The sequence below is a fragment of the Ambystoma mexicanum genome, chromosome 8, assembly GCF_040938575.1.
Source record: "Ambystoma mexicanum isolate Mex_15411 chromosome 8, UKY_AmexF1_1, whole genome shotgun sequence".
Lineage (NCBI taxonomy): Eukaryota > Metazoa > Chordata > Amphibia > Caudata > Ambystomatidae > Ambystoma > Ambystoma mexicanum.
Window position 1 is genome coordinate 1,265,021,321 of NC_090929.1, and position 14,634 is coordinate 1,265,035,954.

The following is a 14,634-nucleotide window of genomic DNA, read 5'->3' on the forward strand; positions in this document are numbered from 1 at the left end:
GTATGGAAGGCCATGCAACAATGTTACATTTTTTTCGTGAATGGTTTGTGGATTGGCCTTAACCCATTTGAGTAAGGCAGAACATAAAGGAGTGTATATTCCACAGGCACATACCACCTGAGCAGGAAGAAGAACGTTACGTTCGTCCACGGGAGGCGAAGAACCATTATGCAACCTGGAAAGAGCATCAACCTTGGAATGCCGTGCGCCAGGACTGTAGGGTAACTTGGAAATTGAACATTGAGAAAAACTTATGCTAACGAGCATGTCTGGCTGTGGTACATTTCACCGACTGTAATGCCAAAAGATTACGGTGGTCTGTATACACCTGAACCGGCAAAGCAGTCCCAAGGAGATGGTGGCGCCATACGAGGAAAGCGTCCGAATGGCCAATAGCTCCTTTTCAGTAATAGTGTAGTGGGACTCATAGGTAGTGAGTTTCCTAGAATGAAAGGGTACTGCATGTAGTTCCTCATTGTCCTTACAGTGCTGTGAAAGGATAGCGCCAACTGCGATATCCAAGGCGTCCGCCTCTACCACAAAAGGTAGGTCGGGATTAGGATGCATGAAGACAGGAGCATTGGTAAAAGACGACTTGAGGCTTTCAAAAGCTTTCTGAGCAGCAGGATTCCAACAATACAAATGTTTCGAACTGGTCAAAGACATGAGAGGGGCAACGATGCTCGAAAAGGACTTAATGAAGCGCCGGTAATAGTTGGCGAAACCAAGGAATGATTGCAATTGTTTAAGATTCGAAGGTGTCGGCCAATCTAAGACTGTTTTGACCTTGGCGACACTCATTTGGATGCCCTTATCTGTGATGTCATATCCCAAAAACTCAACAGAAGTGACATGGAACACACATTTCTCTAATTTAGCGTATAACTGATTATCACAAAGTCTTTGGAGAACCGTAGAAATGTGTTCAATGTGGGTTGAATAAGATGGAGAATAAATGAGGATGTCATCTAGATATACCACCATGTAAGTATCCAAGAGATCCCGAAACACATAATTTATGAAATGCTGAAAAGTAGCAGGGGCATTACACAGCCCAAAAGGCATGATGCAGTACTCGTAGAGACCGTATTTGGTTTTAAATGCAGTCTTTCACCCATCCCCTGAATGCATTCTAACAAGATTGAAAGCGCCCCTCAAGTCGAGTTTCGTGAATATTTTGGAGTTGCCTAGCTGATCTAACAGAACTGAGATCAGGAGAATAGGATATTGGTTCCGAACAGTGATGGCATTTAATTCACGATAATCGATACGTGGACGAAGATCCCCTTCCTTCTTCGGTACAAAAAACATGGGGGAGGCCGCAGGGGACCGAGATGGGCAGATAAAACTCGCACTGAGTGCCTTGTCGATGTATTCCTTCAAGATGGCGTCTTCTTTGGCTGTTGAGCAGTACACCCTTCCATTCAGTATTTTGGCCCCAGGGACCAAATCAATAGGGCAGCCATAGGGTCGATGGGGTGGCAAAACTTCGGCTCCTGTAGCATCAAATACATCTTGATAAACATTGTATTCTGGAGGTAAGGACATAGCAACCAAAGCACCCACCGAGGGTGCGATGTTTATGAGAGCATGACAGGGATTTTCAACAGGGTGTTGATGTTTTTGACAATGTTTTCCACAGAATGTAGAAATCAAAAACAACAATCCCCTTGTCCCACTCAATCGGGTTATGCCGCTTAAGCCAAGGTAAACACAAAATGAGTCGAAACTGAGGTGCGGTGATAAAATCAAAGGTAATGATTTCCCTATGACCGGAATCCGTAGTCATGGACAAAGGTACTGTTTGGTCAGTAACCAAACCGGACAAGAGTGATGTTCCATCGACAGCATTAACAACCTCTGGGTGGCTTTTGGCATTGAAGGTAACACCGTTTTCTCGAGCGTAGGAGAGATCGATGTAGTTCCTGGTGGCACCTGAATCTAGGATCGGTCCCCAATCCAACAGGGACCTGACATGGGCTGAAAAGAAGCTTTAAGCGTGATTGGATTAATCGATACGGGTTCCTGAGGTGTGTGACTCAGTAGAGGAACCCCATTTACTACTGAGTCGTGGCGTTTCCCGACTTCTTGGGTTTCTTTGGGCACGCTTTTAGGAAATGTTCAGCAGATCCGCAATAGAAGCAGAGATTGTTCAGACGTCTCCTCTCTCTTTCGCTAGGTGTTAAAGGCCCCTTCACTGCACTTATTTGCATAGGTTCAGGAGCATTTGAGGAAGCAAGAGAAGGAGTAACTACGACAGGCATCATACCCCTTTTTTCTCCCTTCCTTTCTGCTCGCCGGGCATCGATCTGTAGAACGAGATCCAGTTGTTCATGGAAAGCCGTTGGTACCACCGGAACCGTAGCTAATGTGTCTTTGAGAGAGTCAGAAAGACCCTTATAGAACAGTGAGGCCTTCTTATCCTCAGGCCAGCCCTTTTCTGCAATCAGCTGATTGAACTTGGCTACATAGGTCAGAAGGGGAGAATCGCCTTGTTGTATAGTCAATAACTCCAATTCAGTTGCTTGGGTTCTGTAACGAGTATCGAATACCCGACCCATCGCCTCCAGCAAGACATCGCATTCAAATAGCAGAGGGCTACCAGCCTCCAATAATGGGTTAGCCCATGTAGCTGCCATACCGGCTAAATGGGATAGAACAAAAGCCACTTTCGTGGCCGTATCAGGAAAGGCCGTGTGATGACACAAAAAGTGCAAGCGGCTTTGTTTCAAAAAGGTGTGATATAGTTTGGGGTCACCTTGAAACCTCTCGGGGGGCAATAGGAAATGCGTGGTCATAACCACCAATGGTTGAGCGGCTCCTTGGGGAACGGGAGCGAATGAAACAGCGGCCACCACAGGAGGAGGTACTGGTGCCGTGTTTGATGCCTGTGCCTGTAACTCATCGATTCTCGCTTGAGTGGCAGCATGTGCGGCTGTCATGTGGGTCCGCAACTCCACCATGAGTTGCATGAGGTTGACCAGGGTGTCATTTACATCCATCTTTCGTATGTATCAGCTTCTGATTATATCAGGCTGCTGGTCCTGAGGTGATAATCCAGTAGAAAAACTAGACGCGTAGCTGTAGAGTTCTTCCTACCAATGTATCCCTTTGTATTTCTAATCAAACTACAAAGGAATCAATTAGCCGAAAGATGGGGATCACTGCATCCGTTGTTGGAGTATTCAGACACCGTTGACTGTAGTTGAGTTGGAGTATTCAAACACCATTGACTGTAGAAGAGGAAAGACCTGATATCAGAACAAAATAATCTTCTAAGAACCAAAACAAGAATGGGGCACCAGAAAGAATGCGAGAGATTTACATAAATACCAAATCAAGAAGAAAGCAATGAGATGAGAAGGATATGACTTACCACTCTGGGTCTTTAGGAAAAACACTACTGAGGAACTCATACACCACTCAACCTAGCCCTACACCCCGCCGGCATGAGGACGCCTAGGTGGAAACAGATAGTCTCTAGTCCAAGGTGCTACCCCGACGAAACGAGGACGCCTGTCGGCCTATGCGCCAATAATTACAGTCTCTAGTCCAGGCGCTTTTGAGTTTGGGTGGTGCAGGTTCGCTCTAGGCAGTAAGGGAATGGAAGCCAGACCCAAGGTGATCAAGAGAACGGTCAGCAGCGTGCGAGCAATGAAGGTAATGTAATCCGAAAAGCAGAGGCAGGTCTTTGGACGGTCCAGAGTCAGCAGCGTGTGATCAATGAAGGTAATGCAATCCAAAAAGCAGAAGCAGGTCGTTAGACGGTCCGGAGTCAGCAGCGTGTGAGCCTTGAAGGTAATGTATTTCGAAAAGCAGAGGCAGGTCATTGGGCGGTCCGGAGTCAGCAGCGTGTGAGCCTTGAAGGTAATGTAATTCAAAAAGCTGAAGCAGGTCAGAGAGGCAGGCCGAGGTCGTTAACAAGGGAGGCTAACACAGGAAAAATGAAGGGCACGGTGGGTCAAGAACAAGAGCAAGATTCGGGCAAACACTAGCCTTGATTCGAAATCAGAAGCAGCGAGTGTGGCAACCCGGTAGTGTTATAACGGGTGAGCGCGACCTCACTTGACTCCTCCCCTGCGGAACGCGATAGGGTTGCGCTTGTGGAGAGGACGCCACAATCACCATGGTAACAATGCTGTGTGAGTTCTGAGGCGGCTGCGGGTGAAACGATGTACTGAACGTTGTGAAAAGCTTGGAGGGGTTTTGCCAGATGGTATAGACGATAAAGAGCGCTGGTGGTGTGCTGGGCTAATCCTGACAGTGTGCCTTTTTTCTCCTTTTTCAAGGTTTTCAATTTTGTTTTGGCCTCCCATTCTGTGATGGTAGGTCGAATTTAAAATCCTAGTTTTCCCTCTTATTTGTGACTACTAGCTACTCATTTCCACCCAGACAGAATTTAGTCAGCAGGAGTTTGGGGGAGTGTTGCAGGGGGAGTGCCTAACACAAGTGCTATCTATGAGTGTGTCAAAAAGTGATCTTGCTTCCATTCATATATATTAATGTATCTAATGTCAAAAAGTCAAATTAATTGTGTTATAACATTTTGTTGTATATTATCATCACACTGGTGGTTGCTGCCCTAAATTTGATTTGTTTGATTTGGCATTTGAAATAAAAAAAATAAAAAAATATATGTCATTATTACACACCGGCCTGGTTCAGGGTCCATTGCGACACGGGGTGTTTGTCAGGGGGGTGTGACACGGGTTGGGTGCCTTCTCAAAGCTGAATCCGAAATAAATAAAATTAAAAGCGTTTTTATTGTACGCCATATCCCTTGCCAGTGGAAAGAGCCCTTGTCTGGAGTGTGCCTTGTCATAGATCCGTTACACCGTGAGGGGCGAACCAAGAAACCACAAAGGCTGGAGAAGCCTATAGCCCATGTAAGGGTGCAAAAGGAGGAGACTGACACACAGGTGGGCATAGTGATTGCTATAGACTTTTATTTAAGATCAAAATAAAGAGAAAACCTACCTTTCCCTATATCTATTAGGGCTTTCCCTGCCTCAACTAACAGTGCTAATGGGTCTGTCAGGATGTCATTGCAACTAAAAAGAGTCCACCGTCATGTGTCAAATGTCCCTATTTCTGTCCCTTACATTTATATAATTAAACTAAAGTTGTACCAATGTTCTTGGTCCAGGAGAATTACTCCCTCCTCCTGTACTGGACGGCACAGTTCTTTTTGTAAGTATCTCACCAGGGGGAACAACTCCCTTCCTCTGACTTCAACACTTCAAAACAAAGGATTGCTGGCTTTGCATCAAAAGTTAATTATTTGTTCCCTCCAGGGGGAATGACTCAGTTTACAAGGAGGATCACTAGTTTGACCCTCCTTGTAAATTCAATTACCAGGAGAATGACTCCCTTCTCCTGATGTCTATCTCCCAGTGTTTTCCCCACACAAGGCTAGGGGGAACAACTCCCTTTCCCTGGCCTTCCTTGGTTTTGTTCTCACACTCCCTTGGCTTTTAGCTTCACAGTTCACACCACCAGGTGAATGACTCCCTTCCCCTGGCCTTTCTGGGCTTTACTTTCACAGTTCACACTGTCATATACAGGCGTGCAAGCAGGGCTAGGCAACGGATGCATGGCCCTTTAAGAACACTACAACCAGGTGCTTGGAAGTTGGCATGGCAACGCTGGCGTCCTCTTGGCGTTTCCCACGCTCGACGCTGGAAGCCGCGGAACGCTGTCATGTGACCTCTCCTTCTTAGTCTCCGCCTTCACTTTGTATCGGTGCTTCTGATTGCGAGTGGTGACCCCTCCTACCTAGCTCATTGTATCCTGCTCCCTTGAATCCCGGTCTCTGTACCCCTTCCCCCCCGTTTCCTCCTGTATACCTGATTGCCTCGTTTCCTCGACCCGGACCGTTACCTGGCCTTGTTTTTGGACTGCTTGATTCTTGTCTACTGCTTGCATCGTTCTTCGACCTCGGACTGCATACGGACTTCTAGCCTTTGCCCTTCTGTTGTGGTTGCTCTTCGTTTTTGTCTTCTGGATCATCACTCACCTGGACTGCGTGTGGTCAATATTGTGGGACTTAAGAAACTTTCGAAATTTGGATTCTTGACCTTGGAACACTTGGAGTTTTGGATTGTTGAACTTTGGAACTTTTCGAACTTCCTTGCGATGCACTCTAACAAGTGTGCCCTAGGCGTCCTCGTGCCGGCGGGATAGGTGGTTGGGTTCTTCTTGGACTTTGCATCGTGGACTTCGGAGTTCCTTCCCTTCCATGTCCCATCTGGATCTCCCCGGTGTTGATCCGGATAAAACACGGTAAGCCATAGTCTCGTAGGGGAAAGGGGTGGTTATCAGAATTGATGGAACGTATTGCAATTTGTCACTATTTTTCGGGTCTTGTTCAGAAGGGCGGTTGGTTATACTTTCTGTATTGTGTTAACTCCTCACTTGCAGATCCAACGCCTGTCCTCGACTACCCGTACCACCCATACTTCTGCATTTACAACTCCTGCGGCACGTGTCTACTTCTGGGTCATCTGGGTCTCATCAGGTATCCTTTCTTTCCTCTGATCGATCGCTCTGGCTGTCCATTTCTGGAGCCAGAGGGTTCCATCAGGTGGAAGAATTCTTCGGCTACACGACGTGGGCAACTGGATTCTGACATAATCAGAAGCCTTTAATATGGATACCAATGAGACGCTGTCCACTATTTTACAATTGGTGGCCGATTTACGTAATGACATGACTGCGGCTCACTCAGCCACGCAGCGACGCATTGATGAGTTGCAGGCAGGGTTCCAACCCCTTGGGGCAGCAGCGCCTTCCTTGGCTAGTGTCTCTGGGGCAGGTGCTGGTCCTCCCCAACAGGGTGCTGGACCGGTTTATGTGACTGCCCAGTTTCCTTTGGCTCCGCCGGAACGGTTCAGTGGAGACCCTAAGACATTTAGGACCTTTTTGAACCAATGTAGACTGCAATTTCTGTGCCGTCCTGCTTCTTTTCCGGATCCCACTACCAAGGCGGCGTTTCTGTTATCCCATTTAGGGGGTACCGCAGCTGCTTGGGCTAATCCGTTATTGGAAGACGGCAGCCATCTTCTTTACGATTGTGATGCCCTAATTGAGGCTATGAGTCGTGTGTTCGACACACGTTATGCCACACAAGCTACTGATTTGGAACTGCTCGGTCTCCAACAAGGCAGTTCGCCTCTTTTGTCCTACCTAGCCAAGTTCAATCAGTTGGTGGCGGAAACCAGTTGGCCCGAAGAGAAGAAGGCCTCTCTCTTCTATAAAGGGCTATCCGATTCCCTAAAAGATACACTGGCCACCGTTCCGGTATTACCTACAGCTTTTTCAGAACTATTGGATTTGGTTCTCCAGATTGATTCCCGGCAAGCAGCACGGCGGGGTGAGAAGAGAACGGCTCCCCCTGTTGCTCTTTCCGTCCCTTTACCTGCCGCCGGGTCCTCGGAGCCCATGCAGATCGGGGCACTTAGATCTCCTCTGTCGGCTGAAGTTAGGGAACACCGGAGAAAGAATGGTCTATGTTTCTACTGCGGAGGATCCGACCACTTACTCCGAGAATGTAGCAAAAAACCTACTAAGAAACAGGGAAACGCCAAAACCCGGTGACTGGAGGGGTCCAGATGCCGGGTATTTCTTCAAGAGACCCCACAGGTTGCAGTCCTTATTGTCTTTCTGTTTCCCTGTCGTTCCCGGGTTCTGAGAAATGGGCTGTGATGATGGTCCTGGACTCAGGAGCCACGGGGAATTACGTGGATGCCGCCTATGCCCGGGAGTTGGGTCTGCCGGTTATGCACAAAACATGTCCTGAAGTGGTGAATTCGGTGGATGGCTCTTCCTTGGTCTCTGGGTTAGTGACGAAGCGAACTACCGACCTCACCATGATCACAGACTGCGGTCATCAAGAGGACATATACTTCGATCTCATCGCAGCACCACAGTTCAAGTTCATTCTTGGCTTGCCATGGTTAAAGTTGCATAATCCCTCTGTGGATTGGCATTCTGGGGAGGTATGTTTTCCGTCAGATTACTGTGAAAGCAATTGCCTAACTATCAGCTCAGTGATCACCAGCCCTAGTCAGGCTCTTGCTGAAACCACCCGTACTGTGGGGGCAGTAGTCAACACTGTCCTTCCTATGGTGTACAGGGATTATCATGACGTGTTAGACGCACGTGGGGCAGAGATACTTCCACCACACAGGCCCTATGATTGCCCTATTGAATTGATTCCTGGAGCCAAGATTCCGTCTGGGCGCATATATTCCCTAACCCCTCAAGAGGATGTGATTTTGAAGGAATATATTGACAAATCCTTGAGTACTGGCTTTATTCGTCCTTCTCGCTCACCTGCTGCCTCACCCATGTTCTTTGTCCCTAAGAAGGAGGGGGACCTGCGTCCTTGCATCGATTACCGTGCTTTAAATGCCGTCACGATCAGGAATCAATATCCGATACCTCTGATTTCAGTCTTATTGGACCAATTGGGTGCAGCTAAGGTATTCACTAAATTGGATTTGAGGGGGGCCTACAATCTCGTACGGATTCGCAAAGGCGACGAGTGGAAGACGGCCTTCAAAACCAGATATGGCCTCTTCGAATACTGCGTGATGCCCTTTGGCCTGTGTAACGCTCCAGCGACCTTTCAATACTTTATCAACGACGTATTTCATGACATGCTAGACCAGTATGTAGTCGTTTACTTAGACGACATCTTGATTTACTCTCCTTCAGTTGACACTCACGTCGTCCATGTATCTAACGTTTTGCAACGTTTAAGGGAGAACCATTTGTATGCCAAGTTGGACAAATGCAAGTTTCATGAAACCGAGGTGGAGTTCCTAGGCTATGACATCACTAGCCGGGGAGTGCAGATGAGCCAGTCTAAGATTACCGCGATATTGGAGTGGCCTTGTCCTAGTACCTTGAAGGCTCTGCAATCCTTTTTAGGCTTTGCGAATTTCTATCGGCGGTTAATCCAAGACTTCTCAGCCATTGCCTCTCCACTCACTGAACTAACCAGCACCAAATGTGTGTTTAAATGGAACAAGGACGCTCAACGGGCTTTTGAGACCTTAAAGTCTGCCTTTACCACTGCTCCCGTCCTTCAACATCCGGATCCGTCTTTGCCTTTCATTGTAGAAGCAGATGCGTCAGATGTTGCACTGGGAGCTATCCTGTCCCAGCTTTGCCCGGAGTCCACTGGTTTACATCCTGTTGCGTATCACTCCAGAAAACTCACCTCTTACGAGAGGAACTATACGATCACCGAACGGGAATTGTTAGCAGTGAGGGACGCCTTTATGGTATGGAGACATCATCTTTTGGGGTCCTCCGAACCGGTTCGAGTGTTTACTGATCATCGAAACCTCTTGGCGCTGCAATCGGTGAAGTGTACCACGGCGCGTCATGCCAGGTGGCATGAATTCTTTGCCATGTTCAACTTCACTATTACCTATCGCCCCGGTTCCCTGAACTCGAAGGCGGATGCTCTTTCCCGCATCCATGGAGTCCCCGAACCATCCGAGCTTAAGGGCGCTCTTCTACTGCCCAATCAAGTGGTGTGTGGGTGTACCTTGCGCCCCTCTCTGAAAACAAGGATCCAAGACTGGGTGAGAACCAACCCCTCCGAGATTGCTGGCCTGGGATTGGAGATCATCCATACATTGCCTTATAAGAAGGATAAAATATATGTACCTGACTCCGACACAAGACACACAGCCATACAATGGTGTCACGATTCAGCGATAGCTGCACATCCAGGTACTGGGAAGACTATTGACCTTTTGAGAAGGTGGTGCTGGTGGCCCTCCATGTCATGCATCGTTAGGGAATACATCGTTTCTTGTGCCACTTGTGCACAGTGCAAACATCAACCGGGCAAACCTGTGGGCCTACTTCACCCCATGCCTATACCAGAGAGACCTTGGCTTATGGTTTCTATTCATTTCGTAGTAGAGCTTCCAGTGGTCGACGGCTACGACACTATATGGGTGGTCGTGGACTATTTCACTAAATCAGCCTTGTTTGTACCCTGCCAGGGGATTCCTTCTGCTCCGGTGTTGGCGGAACTGTTCTTGAAGAATGTCTACCGAAGATTCGGTCTGCCCTCCATTCTCGTTACTGACCGGGGACCACAGTTCACTTCTCGTTTCTGGAGAGCAGTGACTTCAACGTTGGGTATAGACGGCAGGTACTCCAGTGCATACCATCCACAAACCGATGGGCAAACTGAGAGGCTTAATGCCACCATGGAGCAGTATCTACGATGTCTTACCCACCAACGCCAAGATACGTGGGTTTCCGTTCTTCCTCTGGCGGAGTTCGCCTACAATAACTCTATGCACACAGCGACAGGTGTTTCTCCGTATTTTGCCCTGTATGGCCAACACCCCCGTTCTTTGCCCAGTATTGCTGATTGGCCGTTACACAATCCGGCTGCCTCTGGTTGTCTTAGGAATCTATCTGATACCCACACTATGGTCAAGAATCAGCTGTTACTGGCCCAGTCTCGTACTAAGTCTTCTGCTGATGCACATCGCTCCCCGGCTCCTAGCTACCGACCGGGGATGAAGGTCTGGCTGTCCACAAGGAACCTACGTTTGACTGGTCGACGAGCCCTGTTGCCGCGGTTTGTGGGTCCCTACAGCATCCTGCAGGTTATTAACCCTGCTGCCCTCCGATTGGCCCTTCCTGCTAAATGGAAGGTACACCCGGTATTCCATGTCTCTCTAGTGAAACCATGCCACCCATCTACCAGACTGCCTGCTCGTCCCCCGCCGGTTAAGGTGCATGGTTTTGATGAATTCGAGGTGGGTGCGATCTTGGATACCAAGGTTCGAAGGGGCAGGCGACTCTATCTGGTCGATTGGAAGGGCTATGGTCCCGAAGACCGTACGTGGGAACCTGCGGTAAACATCCATGCTCCGGCCCTTCTGTCTCATTTCTGGTCTGCTCGGGGGGTGAGACCCCCTTTGAGGGAGGATACTGTCATATACAGGCGTGCAAGCAGGGCTAGGCAACGGATGCATGGCCCTTTAAGAACACTACAACCAGGTGCTTGGAAGTTGGCATGGCAACGCTGGCGTCCTCTTGGCGTTTCCCACGCTCGACGCTGGAAGCCGCGGAACGCTGTCATGTGACCTCTCCTTCTTAGTCTCCGCCTTCACTTTGTATCGGTGCTTCTGATTGCGAGTGGTGACCCCTCGTACCTAGCTCATTGTATCCTGCTCCCTTGAATCCCGGTCTCTGTACCCCTTCCCCCCCCGTTTCCTCCTGTATACCTGATTGCCTCGTTTCCTCGACCCGGACCGTTACCTGGCCTTGTTTTTGGACTGCTTGATTCTTGTCTACTGCTTGCATCGTTCTTCGACCTCGGACTGCATACGGACTTCTAGCCTTCACCCTTCTGTTGTGGTTGCTCTTCGTTTTTTGTCTTCTGGATCATCACTCACCTGGACTGCGTGTGGTCAATATTGTGGGACTTAAGAAACTTTCGAAATTTGGATTCTTGACCTTGGAACACTTGGAGTTTTGGATTGTTGAACTTTGGAACTTTTCGAACTTCCTTGCGACGCACTCTAACAAGTGTGCCCTAGGCGTCCTCGTGCCGGCGGGATAGGTGGTTGGGTTCTTCTTAGACTTTGCATCGTGGACTTCGGAGTTCTTTCCCTTCCATGTCCCATCTGGTTCTCCCCGGTGTTGACCCGGATAAAACACGGTAAGCCATAGTCTCGTAGGGGAAAGGGGTGGTTATCAGAATTGGTGGAACGTATTGCAATTTGTCACTATTTTTCGGGTCTTGTTCAGAAGGGCGGTTGGTTATACTTTCTGTATTGTGTTAACTCCTCACTTGCAGATCCAACGCCTGTCCTCGACTACCCGTACCACCCATACTTCTGCATTTACAACTCCTGCGGCACGTGTCTACTTCTGGGTCATCTGGGTCTCATCAGGTATCCTTTCTTTCCTCTGATCGATCGCTCTGGCTGTCCATTTCTGGAGCCAGAGGGTTCCATCAGGTGGAAGAATTCTTCGGCTACACGACGTGGGCAACTGGATTCTGACACACACCACCAGCGGAATGACTCACTTCCCCCTGCCTTTCTTGGCCTTATTGTCTCAGTTCACAATATCAGTGGGAATGTCTCCCTGTCCTCTGGCATTTCTCAGCCTTTTTATCACAGTTCACAATGCCTGGGAGAATGACTCCCTTCCCCTGGCCTTTCTCATTTATATACTTGTTTGTGCAGTCTTGATCTGTTTTTTTAATAGGATTTCATCTGGGCAAAACTGGTTCACTCACCTGCCACGTACTATCATATGGCCAACTGCTTAAGATATTTTCCTTGGGTATATTTGGGTCCCTACCCAGGGTTTGAGGTTTATCTCGCCCCTTTTCATAAACCCCCTTGACAGCCCATGTACCTTCTGGGACTCTGCTAGTTCTTCTCCGGCAGTCATGTGCTTCTCTCATGTCTTGTTCAGCTTGTCACATTCTAGTACTGCTTCCACGGCATCTGCGCGGCTCTGCAGAGCTTCACTCTGGGCGGGCTGAATATCTTGCCACACCCGTGGGGTCTAGTTACTGCTTCCACCCGGACCTCCGCTCTTCCAGTTCCTTGGTCTGGCCAGGCACAGCGGACTGGACAGGGACGCCTTGGCTCCTTTGCACGCGTCCTGGGCAGCAGCAGCCTCTCTCTTCCACACTGAACGTCTTCCAGACTTGCAGATCCTCCTGCATGTCAACCTGGCAAATCCTTCTTTGCTTTTTATAATTAATGGGAAACGACAACTAGCACAACAACTAGCACATCCATTGAAGTTCTCCTGAGAACACTTCGCCGCTCCGCAGTTCCTCGTCCCAGTACTTTATAAGGAAGCTCCTGGTAGGTCATGCCTACTCTTCCTCCTCTCAGTAGGTGTGTTGCTCTCAGTCTCACAGACATACATGCAGGTGTGTAATGTGGAAGTGGGATATACGGTATATGAGGATGTATGGGAGGTGGTTGTGGGGACGCAACACTGCGTTCTCATGAGATGTTCTCCCTGGTCCCCAGAGGGGAGTGTCTCCCCATGAGATACTCCCACCTACTACCACCAACAGAGGGACTATTGGTTAGTGGCCTCATCTCCCTGGCCTCATGGGAAGGGCCCCCCCCCTCAGGGAGAAGTACCGACAACTTGGGTTTCATCACACCCATGAGGGATGAAAGGATGAATCACCGGGGCAAGACACAACCATAGCCCACAGTAGCGGCCAATTGAAGAGTCGAGAGAAGCCAACAGCCCCTGAGGGGTGAACAATGACACCACAAAGGATGGAGAAACCTATAGCCCATGAACGGAGGAACTACTAGGGCGACAGACACCTATAGCCATGAGTGACCAATTGAAGAAGCGCAGAGGCGAGAGAAGCTGGCAGCCCATGAGGGGCAAATCAAGAAAACACATGGGCTGAAGAAACCTGTATGACACGAGGGGTGACGAATCAAGGAACCAAAGAGGCAAGAGACACCTGTAGCCCATGAAGGGCTATCCTAACCAAGAAACAACAAGAGCGTGAGAAGCTCATAACTCGAAAGGGATAAACCAGGAAGCCTATAGCCCAGGAGGAGCCAACAATACAGAGAGAGTGAACCGGGCTGGAGGAGCCCCCCACCTACGGAGGCTGAAGAAACAGAGAGCCCACGAAGGCTCGTGGAAGTGGACCTACCGAGCAACCCCGGTCCAGTTGCACTATGCCTGGAGACATGATAAAATTCAGGTAATGGTTAGAGACTTTATTGAGGGAACATTTTAGTGACACTTTTTGTTTGGGGAAAAACTGTTACCTTTTCCTTTGGAATTTTAAGAGATCTTATGTGGTTTTGAAGAAACCACATTTATGAACTTTCAGAGACTTTATGCACCAATAGATGGGGGTCAGAAACCAGCCTCCATTTAGTGGCCTTGGTGGTGTAACCCTACACTAAGCATAAGTTTAGGATTGTTTTCTATCCTCGTTGTTTACACTAGAATAGGTTAGTTCTAGGTCATGTTTAGGAATTGGACTGTATTTGTTTTGTGACATAGGGAATCCATGATAGTACTAGGAACCAGAGAAGGCTTTTCTTTAAGTTTACCAATAAATACTTTTTTAAATTATGTTTTTTCGTGCCCGTCTCCTCCATCTGCACATAACATTATACATGACTTCCCAAGTTCTTAATGGGCAAACCAGGAATGTTACATGGACTAGTTGTGGGGACGATTATTCCCTGTTCTAGAAAATATTTAATTACCACCAACATGCCTGCTACTCCCCCTGCCCCTGCCTTTATTTAATATTGGGGTTTCCTTGATAGAGGCTTAGTTACTTAGTTACCTGAATAGGCACTGGTTCCATTTTATCAATTCTACCTCATTTGCATGCATTGACCATAATTTCAGGGGCACTTTCAACAGAAATTCCTCTAGCTCTGTCTGTTTCACCTTACCTGCCCCTCCCCTTTTTCGTCTATGGGTTGCTGGGCCCGCTGTAACGCTGTTACTTCATGTTCATGCTCACATGGCATGTCTTCGGAAAACCTCTGGAGTACAATAAATGGTTGTATTGCTCTTCCAGAGTGCACGGAAAATCATAAATCACCAATGCAATTACAGAGTCAA